The 12,433-nt window shown below is 43.8% G+C and overlaps 1 protein-coding gene across 4 annotated transcripts in view; it reads right to left on the bottom strand.

The window, feature by feature from the left end:
• Window positions 1-12,433, bottom strand: part of SHROOM1 (shroom family member 1) — a 182,949-nt gene that overhangs the window by 94,466 nt on the left and 76,050 nt on the right. Inside the window, exon 1 of one of the 4 annotated variants that reach the window (XM_069244733.1) lies at window positions 11,522-11,700. The exons of the other annotated variants lie outside the window; for them this stretch is intronic. The gene's annotated coding sequence lies outside the window, so the exon portion shown is untranslated. Of the gene's footprint in view, window positions 1-11,521; window positions 11,701-12,433 lie in introns of those variants that run through there. 4 annotated transcript variants of the gene reach the window in all.

The raw sequence follows: 12,433 nt of genomic DNA, 5'->3' as shown, positions 1-12,433 counted from the left end.
TCTGCCCCAGATTACCATACACTGAAATACCGCTGGCGGAGCCATTGGTCACGATATAGCGCACTTCATTACATGAAGTGTCTACTAACACTTACCCGAAAGATGCTATTACCAAACTCCAAGGTCCCCCTTTTAAAGTGGCTCAAAAGAAGGTGTTGGCTCTACTAGAATTTGATCATCCTTCCTTCAGGCTAGACAGGGTTCTGTGCAGCAGTGGCCAGCCCGCTGAATTATCTTACTGAGCCTCTGGTATAAGACATAAGCCTCTTTCATTTCAAGAATGAAATAAATCCACAGTGTTCGGGAATCCTGAAGGCGAACAGATTCCAGTCTCTGGACACTCACTGCAATAAAGCGCTTTGTCAAGCCACACGTCCAGGGCACACTATTGAGTATATGTGTGGCATCCAAATCCTGGACTTCTGGATTTCTTAGACCTCTCCAGTGGAACATCCACCCCATCGTCCACGGAGCTGAATCCTCCCAGGCTCGGTTCATGTTGGCCCTCAGCTCACACCTCTTCATCCTTTGAGACCCAACTAGAGCACAAACCCCTGCACCCAACGCCAACCACAGCCCAGAGAATACATTTTCTGAAAATAACTATATGTCACAAAATGCCATGGACTCATCCACCCAGTTGCTCTCAGTTTGTAGCACCCCTTTGCCACCTTTTACTTGGAGTACTATTTGATTCATCCAAGGATGCTTTCTTCTCCAAGAAATGCAGTGTGCAAATTGACCTCCTCGCCAAAGTACCCCATTGAACGGAAGGAGTGGCCTGTACAGTAGGTGGCCAAAATGGACACAGGGGGCCTGCGTTCTAATTGCAACTTCACCGCTTCACCAAAAAACAGTTTCTAAATTCCCTTATGTGTGCAAACCTCAGCATCTTGAATCCAGTAACCTGCTGAAAGCACATGCCTTTAGAAAAAAAGCTAGACTGTTATGTAGCCTGCAGGTGCCCAGAAGGTATTGAGTGCTCGCTGGGTACCGCTATAAAACCCTGTTCACTCAAGGCACGGCCTTCTGAACACTCCTGCCTGCGCGCAGTACAATGCTTTCCCATTCATTTCCGTTGATAGCATCAGGTACATGAGGAGGGGCTCCGAGTCTCAGGGAGAGCTGGCATCTGACCAGGACAGCGAGGACCCCTTCTGCTGGCAGGGCAGGGTGCAGCCGGAATCTGTCGGTGCCAGAAGACAGGATCATTTGCTCTCAGACCAGCTGATGTGAAAGGATGGCATTGTGCTGGTAAGCCGCTGGGTGGTTAAGCGGCCACAAGGAATGCCGTCGTTGGGTTTGAGAAATGGCCTGGCAGCATTCAGCCGCGGACACTTTGCACATTCCAGGCGAGGAGCCCACGTTGTCCTTGTAATCTCCTTTTCAAGGGATTAGGCAAAGAATGCAAGAGACAGATAGCCAACAAAAAGCCTGCAGCAGGTTACAGGAAGTGACACCCGAGGTAGGAACTTATCGCGCATTAATATACCGCACCACCGCAATGACAGTGGGAATAAGAATACTTGAGGGGTTCTGGGCTCAACAAATCTCTGAGAAAGACCTGAACTTAGTTGGGAGGTGATGCTGTCGCTGGATTGAGACATGCTTCTGACTTTCTGCTTGCAACCATTGAAGTTAAAAAGTGGACATCTCCAGGTAAAATTTAAGCAATAACAGGATCTGAGCACGATGTAAAATCCTACAATAAAAGAAGTCTGGTTTGTAGATTACTGTGGATGTCTAATTTCTACTTCGGTTAAGGAGGGAACACATTACACCTGAAAATATATATTGGTTTTCAGTATCCAAACACCATCGCTACGTAATGTATACCAAAAAGAAATCCAAAGAAATCAAAAAGGCTGACTGTCAAACGATTTCCTATTATTAATAGGAACATCCCTATGCTTACATTTTTGCCTGAATTAAGTGTAATTAACATGGCAGCAAATTCCGAAGAGGGTCGGGTCCTAAATAACCTAAGAAAATGGGTCAGGAATGGGCATGGCAAAGGGATGGTCAAGAGTTTTTATTTACTAATTTATTTAAGGTATTTAATATGTGCCATACATGTAACCACGTGCCATGCTGCTATCACACACACACACACACACACACACACACACACACACACACACACACACACACACACACACACACACACACACACACACACACACACACACACACACACACACACACACACACACACACACACACACACACACACACACACACACACACACACACACACACACACACACACACACACACACACACACACACACACGTTAATATGAAAAATGCGGTCAGTGCTCTGTAGTTTCCGGTAAGAGGAGTATGTGGATACTTTGTGGAAGGGGTCATTCTAATGGTGAGGAAGTTATTGCTATAGATGAAGGGGTGCAGATACCCGATTTGCACTGCTCAGGTACTGCTGGTGTATACAGGCTGGTCATCCAGTGTTGATCAAAAACTCCTTTTTGAGAGTACAGTTGTGGGTGGAAGTCTTGCTTGAATGGTTAAATTTTTAGGGGATTATTAAGAGCCAATGTTTGTGTTAGGCTGTCGAGGAAGAGCTAAGAGTGCTCCAGAGTCCAGGATCATGAATAGTAAGAAATATGTCCTGTGCCTTTTTGCTATTTCAACGTTTGCTAAAATCCAGTCCTTATAAAGGGTGACCACCAATTTCTACTTGGTGCAATAAGGGGGCCCAGTTTCCACAAGCATACTGCCCGGGATACTGTATGTGTCTTTTTTTAAGTCAAGCTTACCAACCAGCGCAAGCTGACTGGTTGCAAAATAACTATTATGGGCATTATCAAGAACTTACGTGGGCTTTCATCTAGTCCACTGGTTGGCTTTATTGTTACTCTCATTTACTTGGTTATTTGATGGACTTACTTGTCCTGGGTTATCCATTTTCTGTTTGTCCCTCCCCTGGAGCATAGTCTCCTTACCATTTCGCTGATTGGATGTCTTCAGTCGTTTTACTGCTCACTTTCAAGGAACTATTTTCTTTCTTTTTTGCTTAAGCACGTCATTAGAGTGCAAACTTTTCCAACTCTCTCCCCTGAATGCTTCTCCCCTCCCTCAAATACTTGTTCCTGAACTCCTTGTTGCTGTCCGGCTTGCTTTGCAAGCTCTCTCTCATGTGCCTCTCCTTGTCAAATTCCCTGCTTCCCATTCTCTCTGTGTTGCTTTCAACTGTGTTTTCTCCTCCGCCCAGTGTTGCTCACCTTCAAGTGTCACAGGGCAAATTAAGACGTCTGATCTAATTTAAAGCAATCTTTTAAAAATGTTTTAATTGAAAAGTAAAGCATGTTTAAACAACAAAAAATGTAATTCAAAAATAGCAACATTTCTAGGTCGAAGCCTACCAGATAATGCAGCTGTCTGGTTTGCGAAGACATCTTGGTGACATGCGGAAAGCTACCCTGGGTATTCATTCTGCCCATTGCTTACCATTGGCTTTGTGGTTTGATACTCATATTTGCTTGCTTTCTAATTGCTGGATTTATTTGTTTTAGGCTGTCCAGCATGTCTTTGCCCATCCTGTGGAGCATCACCCGTTTACCATTGCTCCTTGCATTCTTCAATGAGTGCTCACTTTCTGTAAATAGCCCTTTAAATCTTCTTTTTATCTTGTCACATTTACTGTGCATTCAAAGATAGAGGCCACATGTCAGGACCTGTCTTCCACAGAGCTTGTTGTTTACTTTTCTTTCTCCAACTTCGAAGTTAGAGGATTTATGTGACAATCTTTCTGTGAAAGGATATGTGACAATCTTGCTGTGAAAGGAATGGCGTTTTTCTTGCACACAACAAAACAAATGACTGTAAATTAATTGTGCAGATAATTCAGAATATATCAGAATTAGGAAAGTACAAATGAAGCACTTTTTTGTAATTCTGAAGTTTGGTTGGAAACAAATATTTTAATATGATCACAACAAATCTATGCTCTATGTAATTACATTGCCACACCTTATTTGTGCGCTGTGTACTTTTATCAGTAAAACTGTATGTCTGCGCAAATGTAAGGGTAATTTTATTTGAAAATGTATTAGCAGTAATGACAGTGAACTAACAAAACATGCATACTCTACTCCATTATATGCCCTGCACTCTATTCTGCACCACTCTACTCTGCATCACTCCCCTCCACACTCTGCACTCTACACCACTTCACTCTATGCATCTCTACTCTCCTTTACACCACTCTATTTTATGCCAATGCACTCTACTCTGCACCACCCGCTCTATGCCGATCCATTCTACGCCACTCTACTGTAATCAGCACCACTGCACTCTAAGCCACTCTACGCCACTGCAGCCTACTCTGAAACAATCTAGTCTACCTCACTACACTCTATGCCTCTCTATTCCACTCTGTGCCACTCCAATCTACGCTGCAAAACTCCACTCTATGCCACTGCACTCTGTGCCACTATAATATACAGTTTTCTACATTGGAACTCTGCACTATATACCAGTCATCTCTATGCCACTGCACTCTACTCTGCACCACTATATTCTATCTTTCTCTGTGCTGAATTATCCTACATAACTGCACTCTACACCACACCACTTCATCCAACTGCCATTTATGCTGCACCATTCTATTATATGCCAATGCAATTTACACCCCTCTACTCTGCAGTGGTTTACAGTAGAGTGGTGTAGGGTGGTGCAGGGTAGAGGGGTGTAAATTGCAGTAGCGTGGAGTGGTATAGCATAAATTGCAGTGGTTTAAAATAGAGTGGTATACTTTATGCCACTCTACACCAGTCTAATCAGCACCACTGCCCTCTACACCACTATAATCTACAACACTCTACTCTATGCAATAGCACTCTACGCTATTCTGTTCTGCACCACTGCTCTCTATGCCACTGCTCTCAATGCCAATCTATGCCAATGTACTCTATGCCACTTCACTCTTCTCTGAAACAATCTACTCTATGTCTCTGCAAGAGTGCACTGCACTCTACAATGTGAAAATCCACGCCATGCCACTGCATTCTATGTTACTGTACTCTGCACCACTCTATGGCACTCTACAATACTACAGTCTATGCAACTGCACTCTGCATAACTGCAATCTACTCTGTACAACTCCATACCACTTTACTCTACCCCAATCAACTCTACAATACTGCACTCTGCCCTGCACCACTCCACGCCACCTGTCTCTACTCTGAAACAATATACCCTATACTACTCCACTATTTATGCTGCGCCATTCTATGACACGGACTGTACGCCCCTTTACTCTACGCCACTGCACTCTACACCACTATTCTGCAGCATTCTCCTCTATGCCACAACACTTTACAACACTCTATTCCCCTCTGCACCACTGTACTCTATGCAATTGCTCTCTATGCCACTGTACTCTACCACACTCCACACCAACACACTCTACACCAAAGCACTCTACTACACTTTACTCTGCAACCATGCACTTCCTGCCACTGTACTCTATGCCACTTTACCCTGCACCACTACACTCTATGCTGCTGCACAACTCTAAGCCACTCTACTGCACCCTACGCCAATGCACTCCTTGCCACTCTACTTTGTATCACTCCACTCCGTACACTCTTCTCTAAGTCACTACACTGTACTTTGTACCACCCTACTCAACGCCACTGCACTCTACACCAATGCACTCTATGCCACCCTAATCTACTCAATAGTATTCTATGGCACTGCATTGTACGCCACTGCACCCTATATCAATGCACTGTGCCAGTCCACTCTACACTAGTCCACTCCACTGTAGACCACTCTGCGCGACTCCCCTCTATTCCAAGTCACTCTACGACACTTTACTCCACTCTATGCTACTCCACTGTATGACACTCTAATCTGTGCCCCCACGACAATCTACTCCACTCTTTGACACTCTAAAACACTCCCTCTAAACCACTAACTTTTAGCCATGCTGAACAGAAACCACACTGATGTATAACATGGCTAAAACACATTGACAAAGACAATAGCTCTTGGATAGGCAAGACCTATTGGCTTTGTGAATGCTTTTTTTTTTAAACGTTGTATAGTATAAAGCCCGTAATGCTGTAGCCAGTCAACCAAGCACCTTGACGAAGCATCTCATTAAACAAAGCACCCTAGTACTCTGTCCCGTTACACAAAGCACCCTAGAGCAGCCATCACAAAACGTACGCAATAGGTATTGTCTCCTTCAACAGAGAAGATCAAGAAACTTAACTTATATTGGACATAGTTTTGTGACGCACAAAAGTTCAACATCACAATCAAGGGAATAGATCATGCCAGAGAGAAGTCCTCGCTGCATGGTCCTTGGCCAATCAACATCCAGTTACCATTCTTGGCTTCATCCCTCAAATTTCAAGGGACACTAAGTCTCTTTTTATTTATTTTTTCAATTAAGGGCGACTCGTTTGATTTTAAAACTAAGAGCACAATCAGCTCGTCAGCAAGTTCAATTAACTACGGGCTAAAGTGACAAACAACAATATATGTTGATGACATTTCGCCATTGTAGGACAATTTGAGAATATAGTGTCCGGGTATAGATTCTGTGACTGCATTGTCTAGGTTTACTGTCATTCAAAATGTACGTAAGTGCACCAATAATGGTGGTGACTGGTGAGGGGCAGAGGTGTGATGAATAAGGATGGGAAACAGGAAGCACAATTGTGTTACATGGGGTCCGAGCTATCTGGGCAGTGTGGAAGATTGAATCTTGTGGTAACATGCCACTTGGCACGTTAGGATGACAGGAGCATGTGGGAGTGGACGGGTAGAGGGTGTAAAAAGAAAATGAGGTCAGTGGTATGGGCTGTAGGTCCCGTGTCTCTGACACAATGGAACGTTCTCACCGCTGCCACTCCATTTGAGACAAAGGCACAGCTAGAGCCACCCTGTCAAGAGTGTGCGGAATGGCATGGTGTGTAGCATTAGGTAAGCCAGGTATTGCGCTGATCAGGCATAAACCCCATATGAGGTCAAACGGTGTCATCTGATCTCGATATCTGTAAATCACATGTTCATGGGCCACGATATGCATCAGTTTTGTCGTACATTCTATGCGAGTTGAAGTTTTGGTCGTCTTCCAGTGTCTGAGGATAAGGCTTTTGGCTATGGACATTTATGTAGCTATCTATCAGTGAGAGGTTATGTCCCCATCTCAGTGGTGTTGTATAGTAGGGCTAATTTGGCTGATGGTAGTAATTCGTAGCTCACAAGAATTGCGAGGTTTCCATCTAGTAGGACAAGATCCTGGAGCAGGACCACTGTATATGTTGTAAGTCACATTTCAGAGATCTGCGCCTCCAACAGACATCTGTCAGGGATGGTTTTGCATGCTGTAGTTTGGATGGTGACCAGTACCAGTCATGAAGTATCTTAAAGTACGTGTACTGTAGGTGAGCCTCTCTCAGATCTCAGTCATGGATGTAAAGAAATGAGGCTCAGTCCTCAGGCATGTAGTCTTGTTGCAGTAGTATCTGCCATCTTAGTCTGGTTTCTTGTTCAACCGTTTTGAAATGTAGTTTGGAAATTAATGTATTGTAAAGACTAGATTCAACATTTTTGACCTCAAGATATTTTGTCATGTACGAAAGAATTGTTGAGGCTTGGATCGCAATTGCTCCCCTTCCATGCCCTACCCCAAAGAAGTGCATTAATTTGTCAGTGACACCACCTCTGTGATGGCTCTAGGTTTAAATTCCTGAATAAAACCATCAAAGGATTTCAGGAAGCCCCCATGTATTAAGTCATCTGTAGTGCACATGCTATTATCTGCTCAAGCTTCCCAGTGGAATATATTGCCTCTAATCAGCAGCTCTGCAAGATGGGACTGTACAGTAAAGTATAGGCACTGCACCCTAATTGTCAAAATCATAAAGTGTGAACACCTTAAGTCGTAAGTCTGATACCAAAACATTAGTCCAACATTTGGACCAAATTTCTGATTCTCTTGAGATTTTTAAAGGATGCCATTAGTACTGAAGCAAATCTAACCGACTCGTAGATTTCCTGGAGTTTTAATGTGTGTTACACCTGACAGCCTGGAGGTGGTCACCCCGCAACGTTTTTCCTGCCTCCCTCCATTTTTTTTAACCCTGTTTTTGCTCATTTCAGGTTTCTGCACACTTTACCACTGCTGGCCAGTGCTAAAGTGCATGTGCACTCTCTCCCCTAAACATGGTAACAATGGCTCCTAACCAATCGGCATAATTAATTTACCTGTAAGTCCCTAGTAAAGTGCCCTAGAGGTGCCCAGGGCCTGCACATTAAATGCTACTAGTGGGCCTGCAGCACTGATTGTGCACCCACATAAGTAGCCCATTAACCATATCCCAGGCCTGTGTGTGCAGTTTCATTGCCACTTTCACCTGAAATTTAAAACGAATTGCCAAGCCTTAAACTCCCCCTTTTCATATATAAGTCACCCCTAAAGTAGGCCCTAGGTAACCATTGCACAAGGTGCTATGTAAGAAAAAAGGCAGGACATGTACTTATGTTTTATACATGTCCTGGTAGTGGAAAACACACAAATGTGTTATCCACTAATGTGAGGCCTGCTGCTTTCATAGCCAGCATTAAAAGTGCCCTTATATACTTTTAAGTGGTAGATTTTGATCTGAAAGGAGTAGTCCTGTCATGTTTAGTAGGGCCAGAATGGTAATAGAAAATCATGCTTACTGGTGAAGTTGGATTTAATATTACTATTTTAGAAGTGCCAATTCTAGGAAGTGGGCATTTCTTTGCACTTACTGTCACCTGTGCCTTACAGCCTGTCTCCAACCAATACCTGGTCTGTGCTGGTTGACAGCTTCCTTGTGCATTTCACCCAGAAAACCACAAACACAGGACACTCAGGCATATCTGCATCCATCTGCATACTGATTTGGGCCTTACTGGGCTGGAAGGGTGGAGGACCTGAACCTTACATTTCAAAGTCCAGTGGCCTGCCCTCACACAGAGAACTGATAACTCCCCACTGGGACCCTGGCAGACAGGACTGAAAGGGGAACTTGTGCACTTCAAAACTACTCTTTGAAGTCTCCCCCACTTGAAAGGCTTTTTTGGGTATATATACTGGGTCTCTGACCCCACCAAATCAGACACTTCTGGATCTACACCTGGACTCTGTCAGAGGCACTGTTTGGCTGGCAAAGTACTCATCTGGACTGCTTTGCTGAAAAGGACTGCTACCTTGCTTGTGGCCCTGCTGCCGGCTGACCCCAACTCTGCTGAAAGGACTCTTCCTTCCCCATAAGTGCTCTCCAAGGGCTTGGATTGAGCTTGCCTCCTGTTCTGAAGTCTCAGGGACACAAACTTCAAAGAGAAGAAAATCCCAGTGCATTTGAAAAATCGATGCAACACCTGCACAAATCGACACAGTACATGCCTCACAGCTGAAAAATTACCACATCGCCTACCGGATCGACGCAGCACCTGCTTCTTCTTACCAGCGCATCAAGGGTTTTCAATGCATCATCTCTGGGCGTCAAAATACCCCCGCAGTGAGGAACCAAGGCTGCGCTCCTGTAAATCGATGCATCGCCTTACAACACAGAAAGAAACAACGCATCCTCTGTGCCACAGCAGAAAATCCGATGCAGTGCCTTATTTTTTTTTTACGCTTCTCCTCCTCTGCGACCCTGTGTGTTGTTTTTTTTATGCATCCCAAGTACTGTGTGATACAGGGATACAACCACTGATTCTTAAGGCTTGAGACTTATTTAAACCTTTAAAAAGTGATAGCTTTACTTGTGAAAATTGGATTTCTGTTGTTTTGGTCTTATTTAATTCAGATAAATATTATCTATTTTCCTAAACTGGTGTGGAGGACTTTTTATGGTGTTCTCATTATGTTATTGTATGAGTTATTGCACACATACTTTACACATTGCCTTCTAAGTTAAATCTGCCTGCCCTGTGCCAAGCTACTAGAGGGTGAGTACAAGATAATTTTTATTGTGTTGTGACTTACCCTGACTAGGATTGTGGTCCCTACTTGGACAGGGTGCATACCTCTGCCAACTAGAGACCCAGTTTCTAAAAATGTGTAAAATGCATTCATGGAAACGTTCCACCTACTGAAATATTTTGCATGTGTTAATCAGGCTAACTATATGTATATGTAGATTTTAAAACATTATCCTCAATGGCAACGAGATTGACATCGTGAGGGGCTGGTGAACCGCTGCAAACAGGTAACCAAGCACAAAAAGTTTTTTTCTCTCTTCCATATAGTCAAAAAACCTATTACAAGCAACTCTGTTTACATCTATAATGCAAAAGTGCACAAGAAAGTTCATGTTCAAAGGATGCATGATTAAGCCTGCTCCCTGCCACTTACCAAAGGAAAATGTGTGCATTAAGATACTGTTCTCTGTTTTGCCACAGATAACCCATCCATCGCCACCCCAATCTCCTCAGCAACCTTCTAAAAGTGGAAATATACTTTACCCACTCCCAGCCTGGGAATTTACTGAATCTGCCCTAAACGGAAGTAAATGGAAATTTGTTTCTTGGGCGAGGAACTACCTGCAAGAGGTACATTTATGACACAAACTTATGAGTTCATAAATCTTCAGCTAGTTTTACAGGGAAATCCAAGAAAAAACTCAAACGAATCTATCCCTTATGCTTTATTTGTCAATGCAGAAGTTAAACCAAACTAGCAGAATTAAGACATTTGCAAAGCCACAATGCACACATGAATTCCTGCAAGTCCTTATTCTGCAACTCAGGCCTTGGAAGTTATGTCACAAACTCATCTATTTCGCATGGCTAATTTAAGTATAGATCGACCAAATGTTATGTGAATCGTACCCCATCTGCGTTATGGAATAAGCTCACACTATAGCTTCATTTCAGCACTAATTTCAGGTGCGCTGCTTGCTTCTACCACACTGTAGTTAATAAATAACATTCACATGTTTAATATAGTGCGGTAAACCTCCCACCCCAGCATTGTTGATTTTGGATCTGGGTGATAGTACCTAGCATCTTGCACATAAACCAGTGCTAAATTTGCAATAACAGAAATACATAAATACATACATAATAAGTTCAGAGGCTCCTTAGAATGATCTGAGCGTCGATTCTGATCAAAATGCCAGGGTTGCCAAACAACAAAACAGCGTAGTCTTGAATACACTTCATGCCTCTTTCTTTTACCTCTCCCTTGTTTGCCTCTGGGTCAAAGAATGATGATGAAAAAATAAGTCCCATTCTCAAAAAGGAGTGTCGCACAAGCACAAATAACGCACTTTATAATACCCACTTGAGTAGTTCATCCAAACCATTCACTGGTCCTTCGGGTATAATCTACTGGTGCAGATCTTTGACTCCTCTACATATTGCTATGAAGTAATTTACCCCCCCCCCCCCCAACACTCACATACTTTGCCAGTCTGCTTTAAACTTACATGGTTCGACCACACAACCAGCAAGCAAACAGCACCAGCGTCGAATAAATATGTATTTAACAAGACAGCTCCGTTCCTACCTGGAAAGCTCTGCACTCTGCTAGACAGCAGTTGTGAGGTGTGTACATGGTCGTTTACCAGACGGAAATAGAGCAGCATCAGTCATAACCACGGAATCACGATACGGCAATTAGACATCACCACGAGCAACGGAAAACCTATGGATCCAACAGGCCAGAGCTGTGACAGGCCGCCATCTTAGCAGGCCACGGTGTACACAAACCCACCACCTGCCTTAACCTGGATCGCATCACAAGCTCACGGCGCTCACAGGAAAGAGTGCGGCCTGCAGCTCCATTTCCTATTCTCAAGCAGCCCAGTGCGGGTACGAAATATTAATTGTTCAACCAGTAGGACAAACATAACCAGGTTAAAAATTAGCCAGCCGCCGGCAGGAGTGGCAAAGGCTAGCTCGGAACCCGTCCACACAGAGACCTGCTCCATTTGAACTTCTCTTATATCGTAAAACACAGGAATGTGTGTTCGTGGGAGTAAACAGCAGGAACTCCCCGAAGCACCTTCAGTGTGAGAGGCCTAGAGGACGACGTTGCTTGAAGAGTGTTTAACGTCTGCTTTATATAGGAGAAAGCTCACTCCTGAGGCCGTGCGCCTTCAGTCTACGGAGCGAGGAGAAACAGTCACCATTGACATCATTCAGATGTCGCAGCTGAGACCCCTGACCTTCCCTTTGCGACCCCTGGCTTTAGAGGTGGGAAATTCAGCGCCAGAAACACAGTAGCATCTCGTCCTTATGTACGTCAGTTGAGGTTCCGTTCTCTGTTTTTTTTTTTTTTTAAATATGCTAATGGTGAATAATAAAATGTATGCACTATTAGCAAAATAAAATGTGAATATGTCCCCCATTGGCAGCTCATATTAGTAAAAAGGTTTTTAAATGTATGTTGTGTGCATGCTTGGTGGGGGGGGCAGAA

Source organism: Pleurodeles waltl, chromosome 7 (assembly GCF_031143425.1).
Source record: "Pleurodeles waltl isolate 20211129_DDA chromosome 7, aPleWal1.hap1.20221129, whole genome shotgun sequence".
NCBI lineage: Eukaryota > Metazoa > Chordata > Amphibia > Caudata > Salamandridae > Pleurodeles > Pleurodeles waltl.
The sequence above is the reverse complement of the archived record's forward strand: the minus strand, read 5'-3'. Positions and strand labels throughout refer to the sequence as shown.